The sequence below is a fragment of the Catharus ustulatus genome, chromosome 2 (assembly GCF_009819885.2).
Source record: "Catharus ustulatus isolate bCatUst1 chromosome 2, bCatUst1.pri.v2, whole genome shotgun sequence".
In the NCBI taxonomy this organism is placed as follows: Eukaryota; Metazoa; Chordata; class Aves; order Passeriformes; family Turdidae; genus Catharus; species Catharus ustulatus.
Genome location: NC_046222.1, coordinates 104490325 through 104513655, shown reverse-complemented (window position 1 = coordinate 104513655; position 23331 = coordinate 104490325). Strand labels below are relative to the sequence as shown.

The following is a 23331-nucleotide window of genomic DNA, read 5'->3' as shown; positions in this document are numbered from 1 at the left end:
TATCATCTGCACATTAGTATAATGTAGTGTCACCCATTCATTAAGAAGTCCGGTATGCTTCATTAGGCATTCCCTCATTAGGCAATTTTTTTATTGCTTTTTATTCTACTAGAGTTGCCTTGGCTGACGTTCTCCCTTCTGAGGGTGTGCCTCCTCCTCATCTCTTGCAAAAAGGTCAATTAAAACAGCTCTGCCAGTTGAAACAATGAAGCACAGGAAAAATTCTGTCCCTTCCCTCCCCACCCCCCTGCTTCAATTCTTACATCAGACTCCTAGATAATCTCAGCACAGCTAACCCTGGGACCCTGGGTAGTAGGTATTCTACTACTCTCAAGGAAAAACATTCAAGTCTGGTGAAGGTACAAGGAAGTTGAAGAGGAGAATATTGTTGCATGTGCTCATCATAACTCTGAAGCATGGAAGCTCGGGTCTCCACTGAACACAGGTCAGCTTCTCAGGATCTCTCTTGGCCACACAGCCACTCACCCCCAGTGTTCCAGCACATCCGAGACAACTGCTCCTCTTTTTTGCATGGAGCAGCTCCAGAAAAACAATTCCAGTACAACCCTACTCCTTCCAGGGAAAGAGACTAGGAAATCAGTCTCTCCTTCCAGTCTCAATTGCAACCCCTCTTATCACCTGAGCATCATGGAGGGAAAAAAAGGAAGACACACAGGGACACAAAAGAACGAGGAACATGGGAATCAGGCACTGGAAGAAGAGGCAATGGCAATCAGAAGGCAATGAATGATCCAAGGAAGCACAGACAGAGGAGGATAAACACAAGGAGAAATATTAACAGCAGAGCTCAAGCAGAAGGGACTGATGAGCAGCAGTGTGAACAGGCCACAGCCTATCTGGCTTGATGGGGAAAGAAAGTAGTTTCTACATCCCTCAGCTATGAGACTCTGCACATGGCTCTGTTCACTCCAACTACACCATAAATCCCACCTGCGGTTTTGTATGAAAGTTCAATTAACAGTTTGGTACCACTGAACTGGAGAGATCCCTGCTGCCTTCCAATGTGGGCTCCTCTGCTGCCCTAACCTGCACAATCCCATCACTCCATAGCACAGCTATTTCTAACACTCATCTGACCAGACAGTAAAGTAAGAATAGGTATGCTTCAACTCACCAGAACTTCAAAAAAAAGTAATGGAGAAAGGGAAAGCAATAATTGGGGGGGTGGGTCCCATGGGATAGTAAGTTTATTTTGCTATCAGATGAGCAAAGAGGCAATGTAGAAAAGGCACAAGGCGAGCAAGATCTACTCTTTGTAAGATGAATTCTGGAATTTCACAATGCTTGGTCTATGTTTGGCTATGCAATTTTAATAAACATGAAAAAAACCACATAGATGCATCACAAAAGCATTTCAGGAAGAGAACACTGAGGCACCAGGATCCATATGTTATAAATAGTCTTCTAAAATTTGGAGGAAGAACACAGCCTATTTTTAAAAGTCTCTCAGAGAGACTTTTACGTATAAAGCAAATGAAAAACTAAAACCTCAAACACACCTCTGAATATCCACTGCTAGACAGTGGTACTGTAGCCCCCCAGAAGAGCAATCCCCAATATGAATACCTCCTTCAGTGCTCATGAAAGGTTAAGACCTAACAACACAGGATATTGGCACAGATAACATGTTTGGGAATCAACTAATTAATCAATTTAACCATTAACGTTGTTTAAAAAAATACCAAACAAACCCACACACCAGAGCTGTGCAGGAAAGAACTAGATATTCATGAAGGAAATTAACTACTAGGACACATGAAATGATTGATTGACTAACCAATCATTAAAAAAACGTGTGTGAAGGAAACAAGCTACTGTGTTTTGAGTCATATCCTCAACTATATACTCACCAAAAACTATTTTTCCATAGTAATTGCAATTAAAATACATTCCCAGGTTCTCTTCTTTTTTTCATATCAGATCAAGTCTATCTTTAATACAGAAAGCATTTGCTTACATGCAACCACAGCAAGGTCACAAAAACATCAGAAATGCAGATTAAATGAACTGCAGGAAAAAATGAACTAGGCAAAGAAAAGAATCTATATGTCCATGAGGTTTGTCTGGTACAACGTAACAAGCTGGTAGGACAGATGCATTCAGAAGAGAAAAGGGGTTTATGTCTGACATATCAGAATTCTAAGTTCTAGCCCAAGTGACATATGTTTCCTTTACTTAAAATACAGAAAATTATCTGCTCACAGAAATTATGCAAAATCTTGTCAGAGTAACAGCTCCCTGTGTTTCAAGCTTTTTGCGTTACTAGCAGAGGAAGCATATAAAGTTTTAGTTTCTTTAACTCCAATGCACCTATTTTCTTCAAAACTATTTATATGGAAGAGCTAACCATCAATGGGGCCCTCCCAGTCTCTGAAGTAAGGATGGCAGTCAGGACTGTCTCCTACACTTAGGAGCTCATCAACAAAATTTCAGATAGGTAACAAACTTTTCCCAACAATACTAGCTATTTCCAGTTACTGAAAGATCTACTGACTCAATGTCTGAGTAGCCTGAAAGAGAAAAAAAATCCACGGTTTTCAGAAGTGTTGTAAGCCTGCTTGCTTAGCTGGACTGATGAGCAATGCTTCAGGAGATCCAGTAAAAGAAGGGCATGAAGCAAACTGAACCACAACTGCTATTCCAGATGTGTGCTGAAAAGTTTGTGACTCAAGTGTGTTTAACAGAGCAGGACTTCAAAACTTACCACCAGCTTCTCAAATGCTATTATAAGGAAACCTGAGTGAACTGAAAGGGAAACTATGGCACATGGGAAGGCAGCGTACAAGCCTGACAGGGAAATCCCAGAAAAACATGGTAATGACTCTTACATTCCCTTCTCCACACAATTTCATGTTCTGTCCTTTTCTAAAAACCTTTCACCATTATCTATTAAGCAAGAAGAAAGCCTCTCCAAGACAGTTGTGGAAAAAGAAACAGGAGCACTCCCTCTTTCCTCCCCCATCCTGTACTTATGCCACAAATGGACAAATAATTTGAAGAGATTTTCTCACCATTTCCTAGACGGCTGCTGCCAGGAAAGCCTCTCTTCTGCCATCGCTCCTCGTCTAGCTTCCTTCTGCAGGCCTTGCTTCCCCATAAGTGAACCCAGATGCTTACATACATAGCCACCCTCTGCTCTTCCCAGCATGAAATCCACAGGACTTGGTTTTCTGATTTAATATTGCCACAGCACAACAAGGAACTACTAACGACAGAAGCTGTCAGAAAAGCAAAGGTCCATCCCTTCTCTACTCTTCACCGTAGTTGAAACACCTAAATTTTTAATGTCCTCAAGTTAACTTCCCTGACAACTTTGCCCTCAAATTCAAATTAGAATACAATGAAGATACCACCAGTTAAATAAATAATTATTATTATAATCGCATTAAATCTGTTCCTCCCCCATGCAATTAACAAGGTGCTTTAACAAACATTCAGCAGTAAGGTTTTTCACCTTTTTTATCAAGTCATCTTTATTTATTTTTCACAACAGCCTTCTGAGGCAAGAACCTCACTGCGCAGCCAGTTAAACCCTGTTGCTGTGCTGCATTTTAGTGAAAGCCTGAATTTTACAGATATGACTAGCCTAGGTGCTCTCCTACCCTCTGGCCATATACTGGGCAATGCATCTTACTCACAATGACTTAATGCTTCTAATTCCTGAAAAAATTAGTTTTACGGAGACAATTTTCTCTTACTCCTCTCAACAAAGAATCATTAATAAATATAACAATTTAAGACACCAGTCAAGGCTCAAACGGAATGCAGATCTGGGCAAAAATACCAATCCCACCCACTCCCCAAAAACCAAGGCCCAAACTCTAAAGACAGCACCATGCAAGGCAACATATCAACTATCTAAGACATCTCTGGACCACACCGCTCTCGGAGGTGGCACTAAAGCAATGCTGAGGACAGACACCCAAGCACACACATGCATTTCCACTGACAGAATAATCTGCATTTCTCAAAATTCCAGCAAACACATAAAAGGGACACTTTTATTCTTTGTAGAAAATGACTGCTGACAGAAGCAGAGGACAGGATGATATTGCTGTTGCCATAATACAAACTCAGAATACTTAAAAGGTTAACACACTATTTATTAACAACTGAGCCAAAACAATTTCATAATGTAACAACTTATGCAATCCAAGAACAGTATAAAAATAAACCAAAAAAAGTTAATGGATCTAATTGGTACTAAAAAGGAAAACTAATTACACAAATGCCATTTTATATAGTAGCTTGTTCTAACACAAGGTTTAATTTAATAGGTATTAAATATATTGTTAGAATGGACAAGTACCTCTCGCAAAGATCAAATATCAATGCTGAGAAGAAAAAAATAAATCATTGTCTTCAGAGATCCACCATAAAAATAAGATTAATTTCTTGCTTCTCTCAAACGCAACCATGAAAATGAACTTGCCTTGCCCTCAGTTCATCCTCATGTATTTTGTACAATTAAGTTCAGCATATTGTTCTGTTGTTTTGAACCTACATTGCTTTGATCTTCAATTTCCAAAACAAGAGAACTACAAAAGCATTCTCAAACACACCTTTTAGGTCAGGCATCTGCTCTTCTATGCACACACATATTAATGGCACAGAGTGCACTGCTCTCTTTACATTGCTGCCAACTGCAAGCTTTTGTAAGTGTCAGTTTTGACTGTACACAATATACAGTTATCCAAACAATGACAAAAACATTTTCTTAGTACTGTCTCCATTTTCTTTTCTGACATTTTTCTTTCTTGTAAGCACATAAATGCCTTCTCATAGTACTGGGAGCAGTCTAAGTTGCAGCTAGCCTGTTCCACAAAAGGATGGCCAGCTCCAGCAGCATCTCTGAGCACAGTGTCACTGTGCTGCATCCAGGCACATGCTCCTCCAGCTCCTTTCAGTGTGCAGGAATGGGAAGATTCAACTTAGCCTTCCAAGTGATTGAATTGTATTAGAAATATTCCTGAAGTCATGGTCTTATTTCAAAGATCTTTGCTTAAGATAACTTTATTATACACAAGATGCTGTACTACTGCAAATCAAGGAGGTACGAACATTATCAATCCATTTAACACTGGTGATACATCCTATGATAATACAGATTTTATGCATAATTTATAAATACAACCCCAGAAGAAAAAACTAGAGACTACAGCTTACACAAAATAACATTAATTGATTTCTATAAAGAAAGTAACATTACAGTAAAAGTACTGTAAATTCATATTATAAATTATTTATTATTTAACACTTCTACATTTGTCTACATAGAATGTTTCCAGCATATTTAAAGCAGCTTTGCCCTGGTTCCCATGAGTACAGCTTCCAGCTACTTCAGTGTGGCACAGAGTTCCATCTAATATAACCTAGCCTACACAGGGCTTGTTAGCTCAGGCTTGGTGATGAATTAACCACAGCCACTGGCTCACAACCAGCTCAAAGCATGAGCCAAATTTGCAACATAGCATTTAGACAAAACTGTCAGCGTTTCATAATGAAATTGCTTACTCACCTTATTCACCTCACTTACTTCATGTAGTGGAATAAACTACTCACCTGTGTTGCTACACAAAAAGCATTCATGTGGAAGATCGAGGGCCATGTTTACTCGCATCTTAACTTACTGAGCTTTTCCAGGCAGAAAAACCTGTGCTTAGCAAAGGTCAAAACTAAAGCGAACAATTTTTGCTGACAGTGAAACCAATGGCACCCACTTCCCACCACAGTATTTCATACAATGTATCTCTAATATTTATGAACAAAAAAAACAACTGCTAACAGCTTCAGAAGGTACATTAAGGGCAGGGATCTTAATGATAAACCTTCAGCAGGACTCCGGCTCTCTACTCAAGATTACACTTTTTTGTTCATTCACATAGAAAAACAAACCTAAAAGCACACATGACCGCCTAACTCTTACACTGGAAACTTAAATCTAATGCTTTGTTTCATTTGTGCATGAACAGTGCATCCACTGCACACAGAATGATTAAAAGTCCAACTCTGTACCACAAAATCTGGCACACTAATCTCAAAATGTATTTCTACTATTTAATAAGTAAAAGCATCACTTAGTTTTTAGGAATTGGTTCCTTTTCCAAACAAAACTGGTTACTAGAAATTAGCCAACAACAGGGTCATTGAAAGAAAAAAAAAAATATCAAGGGCTCGTACTCCCATCCCCTATAAAAATGCGGATATGTGATTTTTATTAATAGCACAGTTATATAGACTTAAGTCTATTTGGGTTTTTTTTTTCTATTGATGAGTTTTCAAATTTTAGGGGAACCCCCCCATATAATTCAAATACCTATGAAAGTTTATGACAGTAGGAGGCGAATGGTAAGTGAGAAACACATGTTCACACTTAATCAGGTATCAGAAAAATCTGCTCAGGAACAAGTGAATGCAAAGAGCCCAAATGAAAACCAAAAGCATCCAACAGAACTTTCACCTTCCCAGACTCCAAAGTCAATCAGTCATAACACTCAAACCCACAGGAAACCAGGCTTCACCAGTTCCGGTACTCATGGAAATACCTGATTTCTATAAATAGTAACATTTTCCATATAACATCTACTGAGAGCTTCTTCAGCACATCAGACTGTACCCTGCAAGGCATCTCCCTGCCCCACCCTAGACAAGCTACCCAAATATTTTTCCTTCCAAATGTTATTTTCTTTAAAAATACATTAAATATTTCCTTCAGAAATCCACAGCTAGTCCTACTTATGTGACTGTTTGCTGGGTGGAACAAAGTTAGATGCTAAGCTGGAAATACCATAACAGCTGAGTATTTTAACTGGCAACACCCTTGTAATGACATGCCTGTGTGTCATATCAGCTAGACTCCACAACCTTACATCTTGAAAAAGTATTTTAGCAGGTTTACTACAATTTCACGTGCACATGGTCACAGACAGTCTGCATTTAAAATACCCAAGAGCAATATATAAAGTATATATTCATGAGCTTGACACTTGTCACTGATGACTTCAGTACCAACTCAGGCAGGTATCAATATGCCATCCCTCCAAAAGTGATTACAATTTTTGTGTCACACCATAGTATCATTTAAGATACAGTACTTTTCTGCAAAATAAAAGCCCAAAGTCAAGGTCTTATATTGCTTTTAACACTGAAATTTTATCTCTTTCCAGATAAAAATCAATAGTATTAGTACCTTTACTGTTCCATCATTACAGGCGTGCACTATTTACACAGATTAGCAGTGAACCTGCTCTAAATAAATTTAAATTTTATAGTAAGGATATTCACTGTACATCTAACACTGCTGGGCTGGGGAGATTTTTCATCCAAAATCTGAAAGCAAACATATGGCAGTACATACAAAGACTATACTGAACTTTCCTTATCACAGGCACCCAACGTATTTCCTAAAGTTTGCTGCTTAGTATTTTAAAACTTCAACTTTGCTGAGGTTTATTTTGTCGCATTTTAAAAATGTAACAAAGCAAAGGAGAGGGGAGAACTGAGCTACGGCTGGATTCAGTAGATATCAGTCTTGACTAAATATACTTCTCCTGATTAAAAGCAACCCACCCATGAGAATCAAAGAGACAGAAATTTGGAGACCTGCCAGTTCATACAATAACTATGTTTATTTGTCTTAATAAATATTTAAGAAACATGACTTGTGGTATTTGATACAACTGAGACCATGGTTAAAAGGCCTCTCTCCATGACATAAGCAAATACAGCCTATCTTCTTTATTTGTCCGACTTCTTTTCGACATTCAAGGCTAATCTAGTTTTAGGTCAGGAAAGACTGTGGTCTATCATTTTAAACAAACCATTGTAGTAAAACGTGAACAGGAAATTCCTAACTACACTGTTCAAAGAACAATGATTAGAAAAACAACGCAAGCTCACAAAGCACAAGAAGAGCAGTCTGGGTGGAAAATAAAAAAAGCATCGCACACATACAGTCACCTTGCTCATTTTACTTTTCCCCTGCCAGCCCCCACTCCCCACCTCATCCCCCCCACAAAGGCCAGGGGTCCTTCAGACCCTGCCAAGGGAGAAACCCTTGGATCCAAAGGGGAAAAAGTGCAGAATATACAGCTCTGTCGGATACCTTAGAAATATCCGGCCTGCGGGAGTTAGCGCAGGCATGCCATTCATTCCACAACATAAATGCCCTCTTTAGAGCCTCATCCAAGCAGCAGTTTCATTTGGATTTTGAGGCACAGGTCTGCCTTGTTTTTCAATAAGCTGCAAGCTATTTTTGCCATGAAAAACCCCCCCCAACATTTTAAAAGTGTTCCTGCCTAGCATACACAGACTATATAAAATGAGTAAAATGTGGATACAAGGAAAATCTCCTGTATTAGCACTCTATTCATAGCACAGATATCCATCTTCCAAAAGAAACAAAACCCCAAACACTTAAACCCCCAAAAGCACAACAAAGCCCAGGTATTTTAAATTCTACCAAGTGTAGTACCTCAAAGCATTCAAAAATTCTTTAACCAAAGTGTTCTCAGCTATTTGGAAATCATTCTTGTAAAAACCTGCACAACTGACCATCTTCACTAATGGGGAAGAAAAAAAAATGTATTTCTAACTTGAGAAAGAAATAACAATAAAGAGGAATTAATTCACTTTTAACATCATGTACTAATCTTACAATTAAGAGCCTATTAGTCTGTATAATATCTTTTTTTTTCCCCCTTTACAGAAAACCTAGAAGTATCTGGATATGAGTATTAGTACTGAAATCTTCATCCACTTTGGAAAGATAAGCTTCTGAGCACATACATAAAGAGGCAAAAGACAGAAAAAATTAACATAGGACCTCAAAAGACTTGCATCTTAAATAACCATATTCAGGAACTGGAAGGTAGGGAGAAAATTTCCAGTCAGGACACTACCCATAGTTTCAAGATGTTCCAAATGGAACCAGAGTTTTGGACACAGGGTAATTTGTATTTTAAAGAGAACAGAAAAGCCTTTTATAAATGTTCCATAGATTCTAAATGTAAAGAAAATAAACTTACAGTTGTGATTCAAGTAAAAAATGAACATGAATTTCTTTATCGAGTCACTTCAGAAAGAATAAAACAAATATCTTAAGAACCATGTGGGCAAACAGTCCTATGTGCAAAACTTCAAAAACTCCAGATGTTCACATACCAAACATAATTACACCAAAGGAGATATTCCAGAAATTTATTACAGTATGTTTTAATGATAAAAAGAGGCAATTGTATTTTAAAACAACAGAACATTTAAAAATTTTGAACCCATTCCATGTTTACAAGAAAAAAAAATTACCAGTATTCTCCTTCAGATACTTTTTCTAAAAGAAACAAGCAAGGGCCAAAAATCTTCATACAAGTCAGAAAACAGAAAAAGAGAGTGTCTTTAACTCAAGAATCCAAACTGAGTCCCATCAGTAGAAATGGAAGTGCATTATTGCCTTAGGGCTGTTTGGCAGATTATGAGACAGAACTGAGGACGTCTCACTCCTAGCATGCAGATGTCCAGAGAACAATATCAGCTACATCATCACTGTAACAGAACAGAAGCCCTGAATAGGCACAGACAGATATACAAGATTACTCCCAGAAATAATTTCCTATACACAATATTGCAAGAGAGCTCACTCTACAAACAAGTATTGGTACTTCAGTGGGAGAAGTCTGCACAAATTAACTACTTTCCACAATCACTGCAGCTTCATTTAGCCCATTTCCTGAATATTGTGACAAATTTTATGAACACTGGTTTTTTAAAAAATACATATATCTCCATTCATATGAATCACCAGCTGCTTTTTCTTTCATTAAGTAATAAAAAGCACCCTATAATCTGGCTTAGCATTAAAACAGATTTTCATCTAAGTTATATGAAATGTTCAAGGTTTCTTTATATTTATTTCTGATAAAATGTAGGACTTTTTTCTAGGCACATAATGCACTCCAAGACAAGAAGTTGGGATATCAAAATCTATGCCAAAACTTCCAGAAGCCATTTCTGGAAATTGATTAAAAATAAAGGTAGCTGGTAATTTCCAAAAAGGCCATGAATCCCTAAGAACAGATTCAGTACAAAGAGTAAGGTCGTTCTGAGTGACATTTATAGCCAATGACAGGAAACACTACAATGACTTTTCTTTAAAAACTGAAACCAACAAAAAAAACCACCACAAAACTAATCATGGCTCAGCAAGCCTTCCATGGATCACTCCCCATAAACATTTCTCAACTCCAATCTTCCAGATGTAAAATCAGAATTATGTTTACTAACTTAAGCACTGAGATTATAGCCATAAACAAATACTGTAGATGGTAAGTTGCCTGAAATTTCAGATGATTGAATGACATGGTACAGACCATTCACATACTCCTTCCCGCCCATTTGTGTTTAGATACCTATTCATGGATTAAAAATGCTCTTTGCTTCAAAAGCCTTCTATCTGAAGAAGTTTGTAACAATTCACCAAAACTTCATGTACGTGCATACAGAAAATGACTAAAGATGACAACCAGGAATTTACAAAATAGTTTATTTTACAGTAAAAAAATAATTCCTGGAACTGGAAATATAGTATCTTCATTGCAGCATCAATCCGTCAGAATCCAAGAGTCAGCCTAATCACAAACCTCTTAACATTTTATTCCAAAAATAGGCTAAAAGGATAGATTTTACTTAAACCAAAAAGGGTTTATTTCACAATTTCTTCGAGAAAAAAACTGTAGCTATATTCGATTTAAAAAATAAAGCAAAACAACGCAACCAACCCACAGAGAACACAGCAAAAAATGCCAACCTACCACTTTAATTCTGCTTAAGACAAGTATGCAGGGTTCAGCACTGAATTTTTCCCCCAACTTCATCTTCCTGAATAGAAGCCATTAGCTAACACACTTCAAGAACAATAATCTCACTTCACACTGCAGATCAATTCCAAGGAACTTAGCTGAAACTAGCCATTCACTAAGATCAAAAAAACACTTCTTAAATTCAGTGCATTACACAGTGTTATGAGAAACCAAGAAGCTGTTTAGCTGAATCAGTACACTAGACTCGATTATACAAAGATTATTAAACACAAGCAACGCAAAAGAAAGGATGAAGACAAGTTCTAGAACCTTTCCATCTATCTACATGCTCCCCTGGACTGAGGCAAAAGGCTTAAGAAATCTCTTATTTCTTGAACTCCTACATACACTGTAGCCACCTTTTAGTAATGCAGATAAACGGGAGAGTCACTTCTTTCTGCAGTCCTGGCTATAAACAAAGACATTAAAATACTGGACAATGCCTGCATTAAGCTGCACTTCCAAGGGCTAAAAGTGTGTGAAATAAAAGTTTTCACAACAGATATTCCTCTTTATGACAACATTTACTCCCAAAGTTCCCCTACAGGCAACACAAAATGATGGCTAACCAGTCCAGATACAAAATACAGATGATAAAAAAATACCTTACCATTTTTAATTAAAATGCTTTTGCTTTCCTTCTGAGGAAATTTATTTTTTGAATCTTTGTGAAATGTGGAGATTTAGTTAAAACTATGTCTTTTGCCATATACACAACACATAAACATCGAAATCAAATTGCAACTAAGAAGTAGGCTACAATGGATTTTCAAAGTACTTTTAATAGAAAAATTCAGCCTCCAAAGCATCATCAAATGAAGAATGTGGAAGCTCACAGGTGTAAGTCTATTGAGGCAAGGATTGTATTTGATTACATGAGAGGAATCTCAGAGAGAAGCAAGAAATAAGCTCATTATTACAAAGTACAGCATTTTAAACCATCTTTCTGCAAGCTGGTACTAGTGAACATCTTTCTAAAAAAAAAATTCTATAATTTGTCCCAACTGAGCAGCTACATTAAGCATAGAAGTAGTATTCAAACGCCCATGCAGAGTCTTGAGCACATGGTGCGTGTTTATCACAAATCTCAGTACGCCCATAACCACAAGAGCAGCACTAGGCTTTCCCTTGAATAAACTATGAGCTGGCAGAAAAGCAAAAGTAAGACAACTCAAACCAACACAGCGTAGGGTACACTTTTTTTCAAATGTTGGCAATCAGTACACTGCGTACAGTTGAAAACAAGTATATACAAATACACAATATGAATACACAGGGTTTTTAACTGAATTTTGACAAATTATCTATTGCAGTTTCATCTACGACCATTTCCTCCAATTATTTTTTTAACTATATGAAGTAGAGGTCAGTTATGCTATCTCTAACAGATGATCATCAGGTTAATTTGTATTAATCATCAATTATAGTGTTAAAGGCTATTTAGATGCAACTAAAATTAACCTTTCATCCAACAGGCATGATGGTCATTAAATCAAATTTTTTCTTGGGTTTTGCAGTTAACTTATTCTGAAGTCTGGGGTTCAATTATTTTTACCTATGTGCCTTATCATATCTTTAATACTGTGATTCCTAGTCTTATCCAAAAGATTTAATCTGGGGGAAGCAAAAGACACACAAGTGTTCAAACAGTTATTTCCAAACATGCGCACTTCCTTCTCCATCTCCTGTCCCTACACTGCAAAAAAAAAACAAAATTAAAAAAATAAATAAAAAAAAAGTAGTGCACTTTTTATTCTGTAATTCTTTTAAGCACTCATAGAACTGCTGTTCAAATCAAGTAACTTTGGACTGTATCCACCTTTGAGAAGTGGGTCACAATTTGTTTATGCTATAGAATTAAATAATTATGCAGTACTTCAGCTGTCTTCCCAAACATGGATAGGTCACTCTTTCTAAGAAAATGTTGTGCATAAAGGCTTTTTTAAAAGTCTTGTTTTCAGATGTTTAAACTGCAATCCAACATTAAAAAAATCAATTTTGAAATATTATGCATTTTCAGCTTCAATACCAAGCTTTGCATTTTGCTATAAAGAATCCTAACCACTCTGTGCAAAAGAGTTTCAGCCTAAGTAACAATATAAGTTAAACTAGTTTCAACAAATTCTCCATCGATATTTCATCTTGAAAATAACTCTTTCAGAACGCTATGAAAGATAGCCTTTGATTCTCTGTTGCTGGTTCAAGGGTGTTGATATCGCTGCACTTTATTTTTGTCCCACTGCCAATTAAATATACTGAAATAGAAAAGTCTTTGAAAACAAAAATAAAAAATGTAGTTGCTTTAGGTTTTGATATTTACTAACTCAGCTCTTGATGGCAGCCAGCTCCTTCAGCCAAAGAGTGAACAGTACAGCACAGAACTGCCTTCATTCTGCAAACCACGGGGAGACCACCAAGCTCATCACTGGATGCAAAACCCTTTCCTACTCCAGCCAACACCCACAGAAAAGTAGAGAAACAAACTGAGAAACATTACAGCTTATTTGATCATGCAACATGTACCTAGAGCAAGCCTCACCAGGTGGGTAGCAGTATTAAATGGCTGACTTGAAGGATTCAATCGGCTGTTAGAAGTCGCAGATCATGTCTTGCCAACCTTTTAGCACACTCTCATTGTATTAAGTCCAAATTAATTTTCCTGTTTGAGACAGAATAATTATCAAGACCCTGTGCCATGGCAGAACAAAGCCTACACTCCCATTCCTTGCTACTAATGACTAGCTAAGAACTGAAGGATTTATTCTCACGAAATAGGCTAGAGATTGATATCAAGGAAAAAGAACACATCAGAGTGCCTGCTCCTCTCCATAAGAAGAGACAAAATCTTGTTCCTCTAATCCAAATATTACAACCTCCTCCTCTGTGACCTGGCAATTTCCACCTACACACATTCACCTCCCTTAAAAAATCCCCCAGATGCACCGTAATGATCTTCTGATGAGTTCTCACTCCAAACACTGGCGACAAAAACGCATTTTAAGTCACCCAAATATCTGCTCTGTGGCTTTTGTTGTTACTTTGACATGCCTTTTCATGCTCCATCTCTTCCTCAGTCACACTCTACACTTCTACACCCGACTGAGGTCCTCCTTGGAGGTGGTCCACTGTGAAGATCCTTCCCACATCTACCTTGCATTATACTCACTTCCTCACACACACCTCCCAAACACACATCTGGTCCAATTCCCTCACATACCAACTTTGTTCCCTGTAAGCAATGGTAGCACTCACCACTGACTTCACCAAGCCTTTAGTGTTTCCAAGTTGGTAATGATACCACAAGTTCAGTCCCAAATCGGTTCTTCCATTTGCAGTTCTCTCACCTCCTAATAGGCACTTCTGTGCTGCTACTCTAAAAAACTGACTCTGACACCTATTTTTCTTGTGTTGGCCTTTAAACATCCATCTTATGCCTGAAAACCGATTCCCTCCTTTTAAAATGTAACTTGAAGCTTGTTTAGAGATGTGTTGTTTTACTACGGGAGTATTTTTAAAATCAGTAGTCAAGGCTGCCACTTACAAAGAGGATTTACTCAAAGAAGGTTTTAAACTGACTCATCACTTTTGCCTAATCCAATTCCTTACTGAATCAAACTTAACTGACATAAACCACTTAAATACCCATCTGCCCCAGAGGTTAAGTCAGCTTAGGCAACTAAACCAGCTGAACACTACCCTTCCCCAAAAACAGAGACATAAAATACTGCACAGGGTTGCGGTTTTTTCTCATTTTTCTTAATGCAAGGTCAGATAAGCAAGGGTACCAGAGCAAGAGAGGGGTGAGACCATGTGGTTTGGCAGGGAGGACATTACTGGTTTTGGCAGCAGTGAATTATTAGCTCAAGAGTAATGTATTGCCAAACCTTGCTGAGCGTGCTCCCTGCCCTGCCACAGCAGGTAATGAGGTAGGAAAAATACCTAGAGCGTGTTTTCTCTAGCATGCTTCTTTCAACCAGAAACAAGTTGAAGATTACTTAAAAGCTGCAATACTGGCTGACTTTGGTGGTGAATGTGAACTGTCACATCTGCAGCAGATAAGACATTCAGGAAGTTCTATTTTTAACTTTAGGCAGAAAAGTATTAGTTTTACTTTTTTCAACAATGTATCAACAAAACACTTCTGTTTGACCTCACATGCGACTTTACAAAACTCTACCTTCCAAAAAACAACACAAAATTCTAAACCAACATTACATTCAACAGGCACCTATGTGAAGCTTGTTAACTATAGGTAAGTTTCTAGGTTTTTTTCTTGCCTACAAGTAATTTGTTCTTATGTTTACACAGTGTTGTCACTATATTTATATTTGCTAAAAACATGAAGTAATCTCTCAAACTAATCACTAGAACCCAAGCCTAAACAGGATTTTTTTCTCCAGATAACAGAACTTAAACCCCAGCCCTAACCTTCTGATATTTCAAATCTTGCATTCTCACATGTGCAGAGCCTAAAAAGCACAGACTTCCCTCCGCACACCCTTTAGAAGACATGCTAATGCAAACACCCAGTCTTCTTTCCACAATGCCTGGCGCAGTTTAATTACAACAAATAGAACAACTATGTCTATACCAACCCAGATACACACTAATTTATATACATAAAAATAGCAAAGTACCTTCTCTAACAGTTTCAAGCATGGACAAGTTCCCACAGCACAGGGTTTCTCAGTTTGCAAGACCCAACACAGATGTGAGTCAATACAATGTCAAAGAACCCTTCAAGAAACAGTCCTCATAACACATGCCACCACATTGCTCTAACACACTCAAGGCACAATTGCTAATTTCATCCTTTCTAGCACACACACAAATACAGTAAGGCAGGTGTCTACATTACATATCTAATTACTGAAAGTACTTCCATTAAGAGGTAAAAACTACACACACACACAAAAAAACCGTTCACCTTGAACAAAATGTCAAGACGCTTAACAGCAGTGGTTTTTTGTTACTGAGGTTTCTGTGGCTCAATAGATGTTTTGATGCTTTAGCATAAATGCATTAGGTCTTGAAATTTTATGCTGTCTAAGCCAGATTTTCAAAGGATACGTATTTAAACTAGTAAAAACCAATTAAATAAACCATAAATCATTATGATTGTACTATAAGGAAAACCTTTCATCTTAGGAAGAATCAGTGGATGCCTTCCACCTCTACTTTCAAGACACTGCGAAACTACTAAAAACATTTATAATACTCAGTGATTGGAGATGCAGCACTCATTTACAACAATGTTAAACTCCAAGAAAACGCAAATGTTCACTTCATACAGGCACTGCTTTTCCAGCAGCAATATAAATCTGAAAAGAAATTAAGTTACTTTTTTAAAACATTTAAATCACAGAGGTGAGATCAAGGAAGGAAAGGGGAAAAGCAGTAATTTAGAAGCATTTTCCATTAATTAGCTGATTAACAATGTAACATGTAATCAGAATCTACCAATCAAATAGAAAAGACTCAGCTTGAAGAACATGCCTAATACCAAGTAACATTAATTCTAGGATGCTTGTGTCTTCATTTATTCTTAATCATAAACATTTTCATGAGATTCACACAGTATGAAGTTAAATATCTGTCTGAAGGCCTACCAGACAGGATGAAAAAAAATATGGATGTATCTCCCTCATGAAAGGCAGAGAAGTACAACTACCATGGTGCATATATATTTGAAGCTTTCAAAACAAATGTCAGCCACTGCATGTCCTTAAAAATATTACTAAATTAGTCTGAGCAAGAGCTAAAGCACAAATATGCGCAGATTGCCCAGAGAGGCTCAGGGCACTGCAGCCCCTTCTCAACACCATTTGCTGCAGTATGTATTCCCAGTCACATGCCAGGAGAGCAGTCTACACAGCTGCACAGCCTTCCCATCCACACTGTGGCTGCATCCAGGCTTGACATTTACACAGAGAATTCAAAACATCTGGATTTCAAGTACTGTTTTATATGCAACGCTTTTTATATAAACTCTATCAAGTCCACAGTACTGCCAACTTGAGGTAATCGAACGGTGCAACTGCAGTGACCTAGATGCCCAAAGTAATGGCAATAAATAGGATTTCTTCCTGGGTGCATGAAGAGAAACAAGCAAACAGAGCAGCTCTCCACTTTCTAATGAAAAGCTCTGCCTTATGAGATATACTTAGTTATATGTATTTATACACAGGTCAAATGACATATCATGTAACGGAAGCAGTAAAAATTGATGGTCATAAACAATGAGACTTCAAATGACAGCTGACTTAAATTGAGCAAAAAAATTAGGTAATTTCATCTAAAGAGTAAAGGAGTAGAAAACTACTCTGACATCTATTATCTACTACTGCTAAAAACATAGCATATTTCTGGTTTTAATTTCTGACTATCAGATGCTATGACAAATCTACCAAAGAGAAGAATTCTGAAGTCTCTAGTATCATCTCTTTTTATGAACAGTACTCAAAACACTTCTTAAACATCTCTTCAACTGATTAAATTCAACTCTTTTCCCCTCATGGAAGAGAATATTTTCCAGATCTATACTCATTCAACAACTCTTTTTTTTTTTTCTTTCCAAGCTTCCTCATCTCTTGCAAGCTTGGTAACAACAGCTGAACATCAAAATACAACAGGAAGTAGACAAGAAAAGTATTAAAACACATACAACCTGAAGGCAATGTTCAAAAATGGCGGTGGTGTTAACTTATACTGTTGCCTTCATCTTTCTAATGTTTTGGAACAGAAGTATTTGAATTCTAATAATGAATGTCATTGATTGCAACTCTCAGTGTAGGGGTTTAAGGCAGACCCAGAAAAAATGCTATTTTTGAAAAAAATTTAATGTTTCTTATGATTGCCTTTGGATTGCTGAATACCACCAACTGCACAGGTAAATTCCAATACGCTAGGAAATATTCTCTTGCCTTGACAAAAAGACCACTGATTTTCTAACCTTATCACGTGGTGGCATATCAAAAGATCCTCTGCCTCACTAAAGGCCCATGTTCCAATTTGGGCAAAAAACTTCAGAAGCAATCCTCATTACTTCATAGCTCTCCCATCTGCCTCAGAGTTGCTCCTCTACACACATCAAATAAAGTACGAAAACTTATGAGAAAATAATCTGTCAGTAAAAATGCTCTTTTAATACAAAACAAGCAATAGCTAAAGGACTAAGCTTGCAATTTTCTAGATTTGAATATCTGACATGAATAGGCTTTTTATTTAGGTTTCTTATTACAATTTCTTATTCCTTTATAAAACCAGTCTAGGGAAAGAGAAATCAAATTATGCAGCATCACACCAGCACATATTTGAACACCTTGCTGTGCTGCTTGCCATAAGAGAGGAAACAACAGTAGTAGCAGACTTTGTCTCACTCAACAGGAGAAGTCAGCTAACTGGGTAATACAGATACTTGCTAAAATCAAATTAATTATGAGAACAAGGAGTCCTGAAATAGTTCAGCAAAAAGCAGTCAGCACTTCTGGACTTTCCTCCCCAGTACTCACTTAAACATTTCTACTCTGCACTCTAACAACAGATACCTGCCCCTAGTGACTTTGCCAAGCTGACTCCTTTTAAAGCCATTAGCCTTTCCTGCTTATTTCCAGTCTCTACAATTCTGACCTTCCAATAATCTCCTTGTCCAGCACATCTTACACTTCTTGACACCCATACTCGCATCTCACACATAGTTATTATATTTCACCTTTCAGTCATCTTCCCCTCTTCATCTATACTCTGTATGCTGTCTCTCATGGCATTTTCTCACCCTGAAGATTCCTCATCCAAACCCAGTGTTCCTTCTTCTCCCTCAGGGTTCCCTGTACAGCCAAGAAAAGAGCTGACACCCTCACACCCTGAACCCTCACCAGACCAGTTTCTCCTTACCTGTTTCTCCCTGCTCTACTGGTTTCCAGGCCAGTTCCCCTGCTTTTTTCTTCCCAGACTTCAGGTGCCATCCACCTTCTCCCTACCCCTAGATCCTCACTGCTTTGCTTTCAAAACCTACCAAATCTCCCCCCTTCTCTGTCAAATTCCAGGGCCAACCCCATTTGAACCCATATTCCTTGTTCCAACCCACGTCTTCTACAAGGCCAAGGTTTTCCCGTGCTCAAATCATTCAGCTATCAGACCTCAGGATGCTAATGAGGACATAAGAACAGAAAAACTCCCCAGTACCAGTAGTTCATGTTGCAGGAAGTTACAAGCAGCTGCTAAAACCTAGGTCTTTACCAAGCCCATCATGATTTTTTAATTCCTCTCCAACTGGTCCAAACGGGTGATTTCTCCATGCAAAAACACTCCCATACCTTGTAAGTTTAAAATCCTCACTCCAAAAGAATATGATTCAGATCTTTAAACTACCAGGACAACTCACATTAAGAAGCTGAAAGACTCCCTCTTCCCTAGTTATTAAAAAAAACAACACTGTGTTTTAGGTGAAGTTTCCACATATGGCAAATCTAGCAAAACTCATGAGCTTGGAAAGCTTTTGGCAAACTCCAAGAATTTTGCCTAAGCTCTAATAATTCGAAAAAAGCAACAGTAGTAAGTTCTCTGGTGCCACAAGGATCATCAATATCAACCACAAACACAGTCTTTTATAAATTCATTTACAATCCCATTATTGAACAGAATCTCAATGTAGCAAGTACTGTGCAGACACAAGACAAAAAGGCAGTTCCCTGCCTTGAAGAATTGACAATCTATTAAGATAAAAGACAACTACTACCAGGAGATGAAAACGTCCACTGAATGGCCCCCCTTTGAGATCTACAGGATCTTTGAAACAACCATCCAATCCATTCATTACACACAATCCACGAAGAGCAACACAGTATATTCCCAAACCTAACCACTGATTTGATAAGAAAGATAACCTTCTCAAAACTGCTTATTTATCACTCTTCTACCTATTTTTTTCTTACCACAGAAAATCATAAGGTATCCACTTATGAGTTCTTTTTCCCTTCTCAGTCTTTTCTGACTTGCCTCCCTCACCCTCATCATCTTCTCTTTCCCCAACTCCAAAATCCTTTACAGAGCACTTCTCCAATTAGCATTTCTTTGTCTTTTTGGCTTCAATGGGAAAAACATTGGGGGAGGGGAGCGAAATTTGTTTTGTGGTGGGATTTTTAATTGAATAATTATTTCAAATCAAATTCACTAACCAAACTATACAAAAGGCTTGGAAATCTCAGGGGGAGTCCTGAAAAGAAAAACGAAAAACAAACTGCTGAGTGCCAGCTAAATGGAAAGAAGAGCCTGTGGGGATGCTTAGAGACTACCAGCCATAGGAAAGCTTGGAGGTGCTGATTCTCAGAGCCCCTGATCAAGTGCAGCATCGCCTGAGGTCTCATAGCTTTGTCCAATTCCTGCTAGGTAGAAATAAAACCACCCAAACACAGAAATGGGCAGCTGAACTCTGTCACTCTAATTCATAATGCTGAGGTACATAAAACACAAGTAGGTTATTCTACCCTCCACTTAAACCACTTTTTGCAAAAATACAGCTTCAATACCACTTCACTGCTGCCCTTACCTTTCTTTCCCAAACTTCCTCGGAAAACAACTACCTTGAGCCTTTCCTTTGCTGCTGCCCACGGGAACCTGAATAGCAGCAATGAAAGTCCAAAAGACTGGTCACTTTCTGCCATGCAAAACCCAGACATCTCACTAAAATAACAACAGTAGTCTATTCTCAACCAGAGATTAGCTCTGCAGTCATAGAACCAGCTCCTGCTACTTGAATTCTGTACAAACTACTGATAACATGCTCGTGAAAACATAATCTCTTTTCTTTCTGCCCCAATGCAAATGTCTCAATCTCTGCTCTACAGCCTGTTCTTACCCAATGTGAAAAACAGATCTAAGTTTAAACCTTGGAGTGAAATATTTAGACAAAATTTCAAGCAATGTGTGGCATTTCAATTATTTCTTCCAAACACGGAGTCACAATTTTAGCAATACTATGTAAGTTGAACAGTAACTCAATTTTAACGCTGTAGTAAACGGCTAAATATTTTCTTTTATTGCCTGTACAGAAGATATTGCAGAAGACAAAACCACATACTCTCAGAAATTTAATGGAAAGGATGAGATGCAGAGAAGCAACAGCCATCGATTATCTTTACAACACAGCATTAAAAGTAACCTAACTACATGTACATGCATTTTGACGTAGAAGAAACGTGCTATCTAAGGCATATTAAAAAAAATTTAACATCTCAGAAAAAAAATATGTGCATGCATAAGTACGTCCACATAACGAAATAAAACATTATCCGGTAGGTAAATATTTAGGCCATTTAAACAATTATGCATTGTCGTGCAAAACGACAGGAATCTCTCAAATTACTACAGTCTTTAACCCAGACTGTGCTTAAATGTTTCTGTGGCCTGCTTAACATTCCAGGCATACTTCTGGCAAGGTAGCTCTGGCTGAGGTTCAAACTGTCCTTGTCCAACTTTCACTTACTATAAAAACATTGTTTAATATAGAAAAGCATACACAGAGACATATGTTTCTTATTTCGCAGACACCTAAAATACTGACACTTGTGTTCACTAACTCCGCGTAGGAATTTTTAGGCGACCGCTTTGAAGCGAGGCCGTCTTTTACTGGGCAACAGAGCCCACGCTTCCACCAGATTTCGGCTACGACGCTTAAACACTGCTTACAACGCATTTCTACCAAAAGCCGTAAGACCTGCCCGTATTTATTCACCCTAAGTGAGAAGAGAAGGCCTAACTCGGTCTCCCCACGCACCGCCGGGCCATGCAGACGCTGCCCCGGACACCACGCAGCTCCAGATTTTTGCTGCTAATTTGCAGCAGACCGCGTATTTGTCAAATTAAGTGCAGGAATTTCCCGGTTTGCTTACCTCCACGCAGCGTTATCTTTTATGAGGAGGTAATCTACCAAATTACTCCAGCATGCCTCCAGCCTGCTGCTGCCAATTAGTTCAGCCCGGCTAATAAATCAGGATGGCCAAGCCGCTCGGTTACAGCGGGGCCGGTCCGGTACGCGAGGGGCATAAACACAGGCGGTGTCAGCACTCCTGCCTCCCCATCTCCCCCCGCACCGACACAACACTTAGTCCGAGCACCCGCCAGGGGAGGTGGGGGGCAAAAAGCTCCAATTCTTTTTTTCTGGATCATATTCAACATTTAACACTGCCGACAAACCCATCAGCAGCAGGGGTAGAGGCTCTGCCCCCACGATGGGCCGCGGTGGGCCGGTGTGACAGAGCTTCCACCCGGGGCCGCCGACCCGGAGCCTCCGAGTGCCCCGCCGGCATCGCCATCGCGGCCCCGCCGCCCACACCCTCCCGGCGGCCGCGAACGGGGAAAGGAAAATGTCGCCGATGGGCCCGGCGCCGGGTGAACGAGGCTCAGGCCCTCTTTCCACCCGGATCTCACTCGTACCTGTCCCGGGGGTCGATCCACGAGGTCTGCCGGGTGTTGTGATCGATGTAAAAAACTCGCCCGTCGAAGTCCCTCGCTTCCTCCCAGCCGGCGGGCAGCGGCAGCTCCGAGCTCTCCCGGCCCCGCTGCCCGCCCGCCGCCAGCCCGCCGCCCTGTCCCGCCGCTGCTTGCTGCTGCCGCCGCCGCCGCCCGCCGCTCAACCACGGCATGGCCGCTCCGCCGCCGGGCCGCCGCCGCCCTGCTCCGGCCGAAAGCCGCTCCCCGCCCGCCGCCGGGGCAGCTCCAGTCCCGCCCGGGCCGCGGCCGCCCGCCGCCGCCTCCTCCTCCTCTTCCTCCTCCAGCACTAACAGGCGGCCCCGCAGGGAGCGGGACTCGGGCGGCTCCGGCTGCGCCGCGCCGAGCTCATCCTCCCCCGCGCCAGCCCTGCTCCAAGCCGGGACCAGCCCCGCCGCGCTTCCTAACCCCGCCCGGGACCTGCCCCGCGCCGCCCCGGCTCCCAGCCCCCGATGCCGGCCCAAGCGCCCCCGCCCCGCCGGTCAGCAGCGCCCCGCCGCCGCCTGCCGCCCGGCGCCTGCCCCGGCCATCTTCCCTCCCTCGGCCCCGCCCGGCTGTTCCCACGCCGCGGAGCCCTCCCGCCCCGGCCCGCTCTGTGGGGCACGGGGGAAGCAGCGGGGCCCGGCCCGGCCGCACCCCACGCCGCGGAAACCGGGCCCAGACCCAGACACGTCGGCTCTAGGAGAGGGCGGCTGCCTTCCGCCCCGGGCCCGGGCCGGGGGAGGGAGGCTGAGGCCCCGCCGGGGCCGTCGTGTCCTGCCTCGGGGCCTGTGCTCTGCCACGGCCCGCGGGGGCCGGGGGGGAATGACGGAAAAGGGGATCCGTGCCCGGCCCTCGCTGGGTGATCCACTTCCCGATGCCCGTCAGAAATACCCCGGAGGTGCTGAATAATCTCGATGTGCACAGAGACATGGGAAAGGGATGGGGGTCCACTGCAGAGACTCAAAAGATGTTGGAAGAGAGGTCCTGG

General features: G+C 40.3%; 1 protein-coding gene across 1 annotated transcript in view; it reads right to left on the bottom strand.

Annotated features, from left to right (window-relative positions):
• The window catches only part of WWC3 (WWC family member 3), a 98418-nt gene extending 75982 nt beyond the window's left edge, over nucleotides 1–22436 (bottom strand). The window contains exon 1 of the mRNA XM_033051813.2: nucleotides 22308–22436. The gene's annotated coding sequence lies outside the window, so the exon portion shown is untranslated. The remainder of the gene's footprint in view (nucleotides 1–22307) is intronic.
• Between the last annotated feature and the right edge of the window lie 895 nt (nucleotides 22437–23331).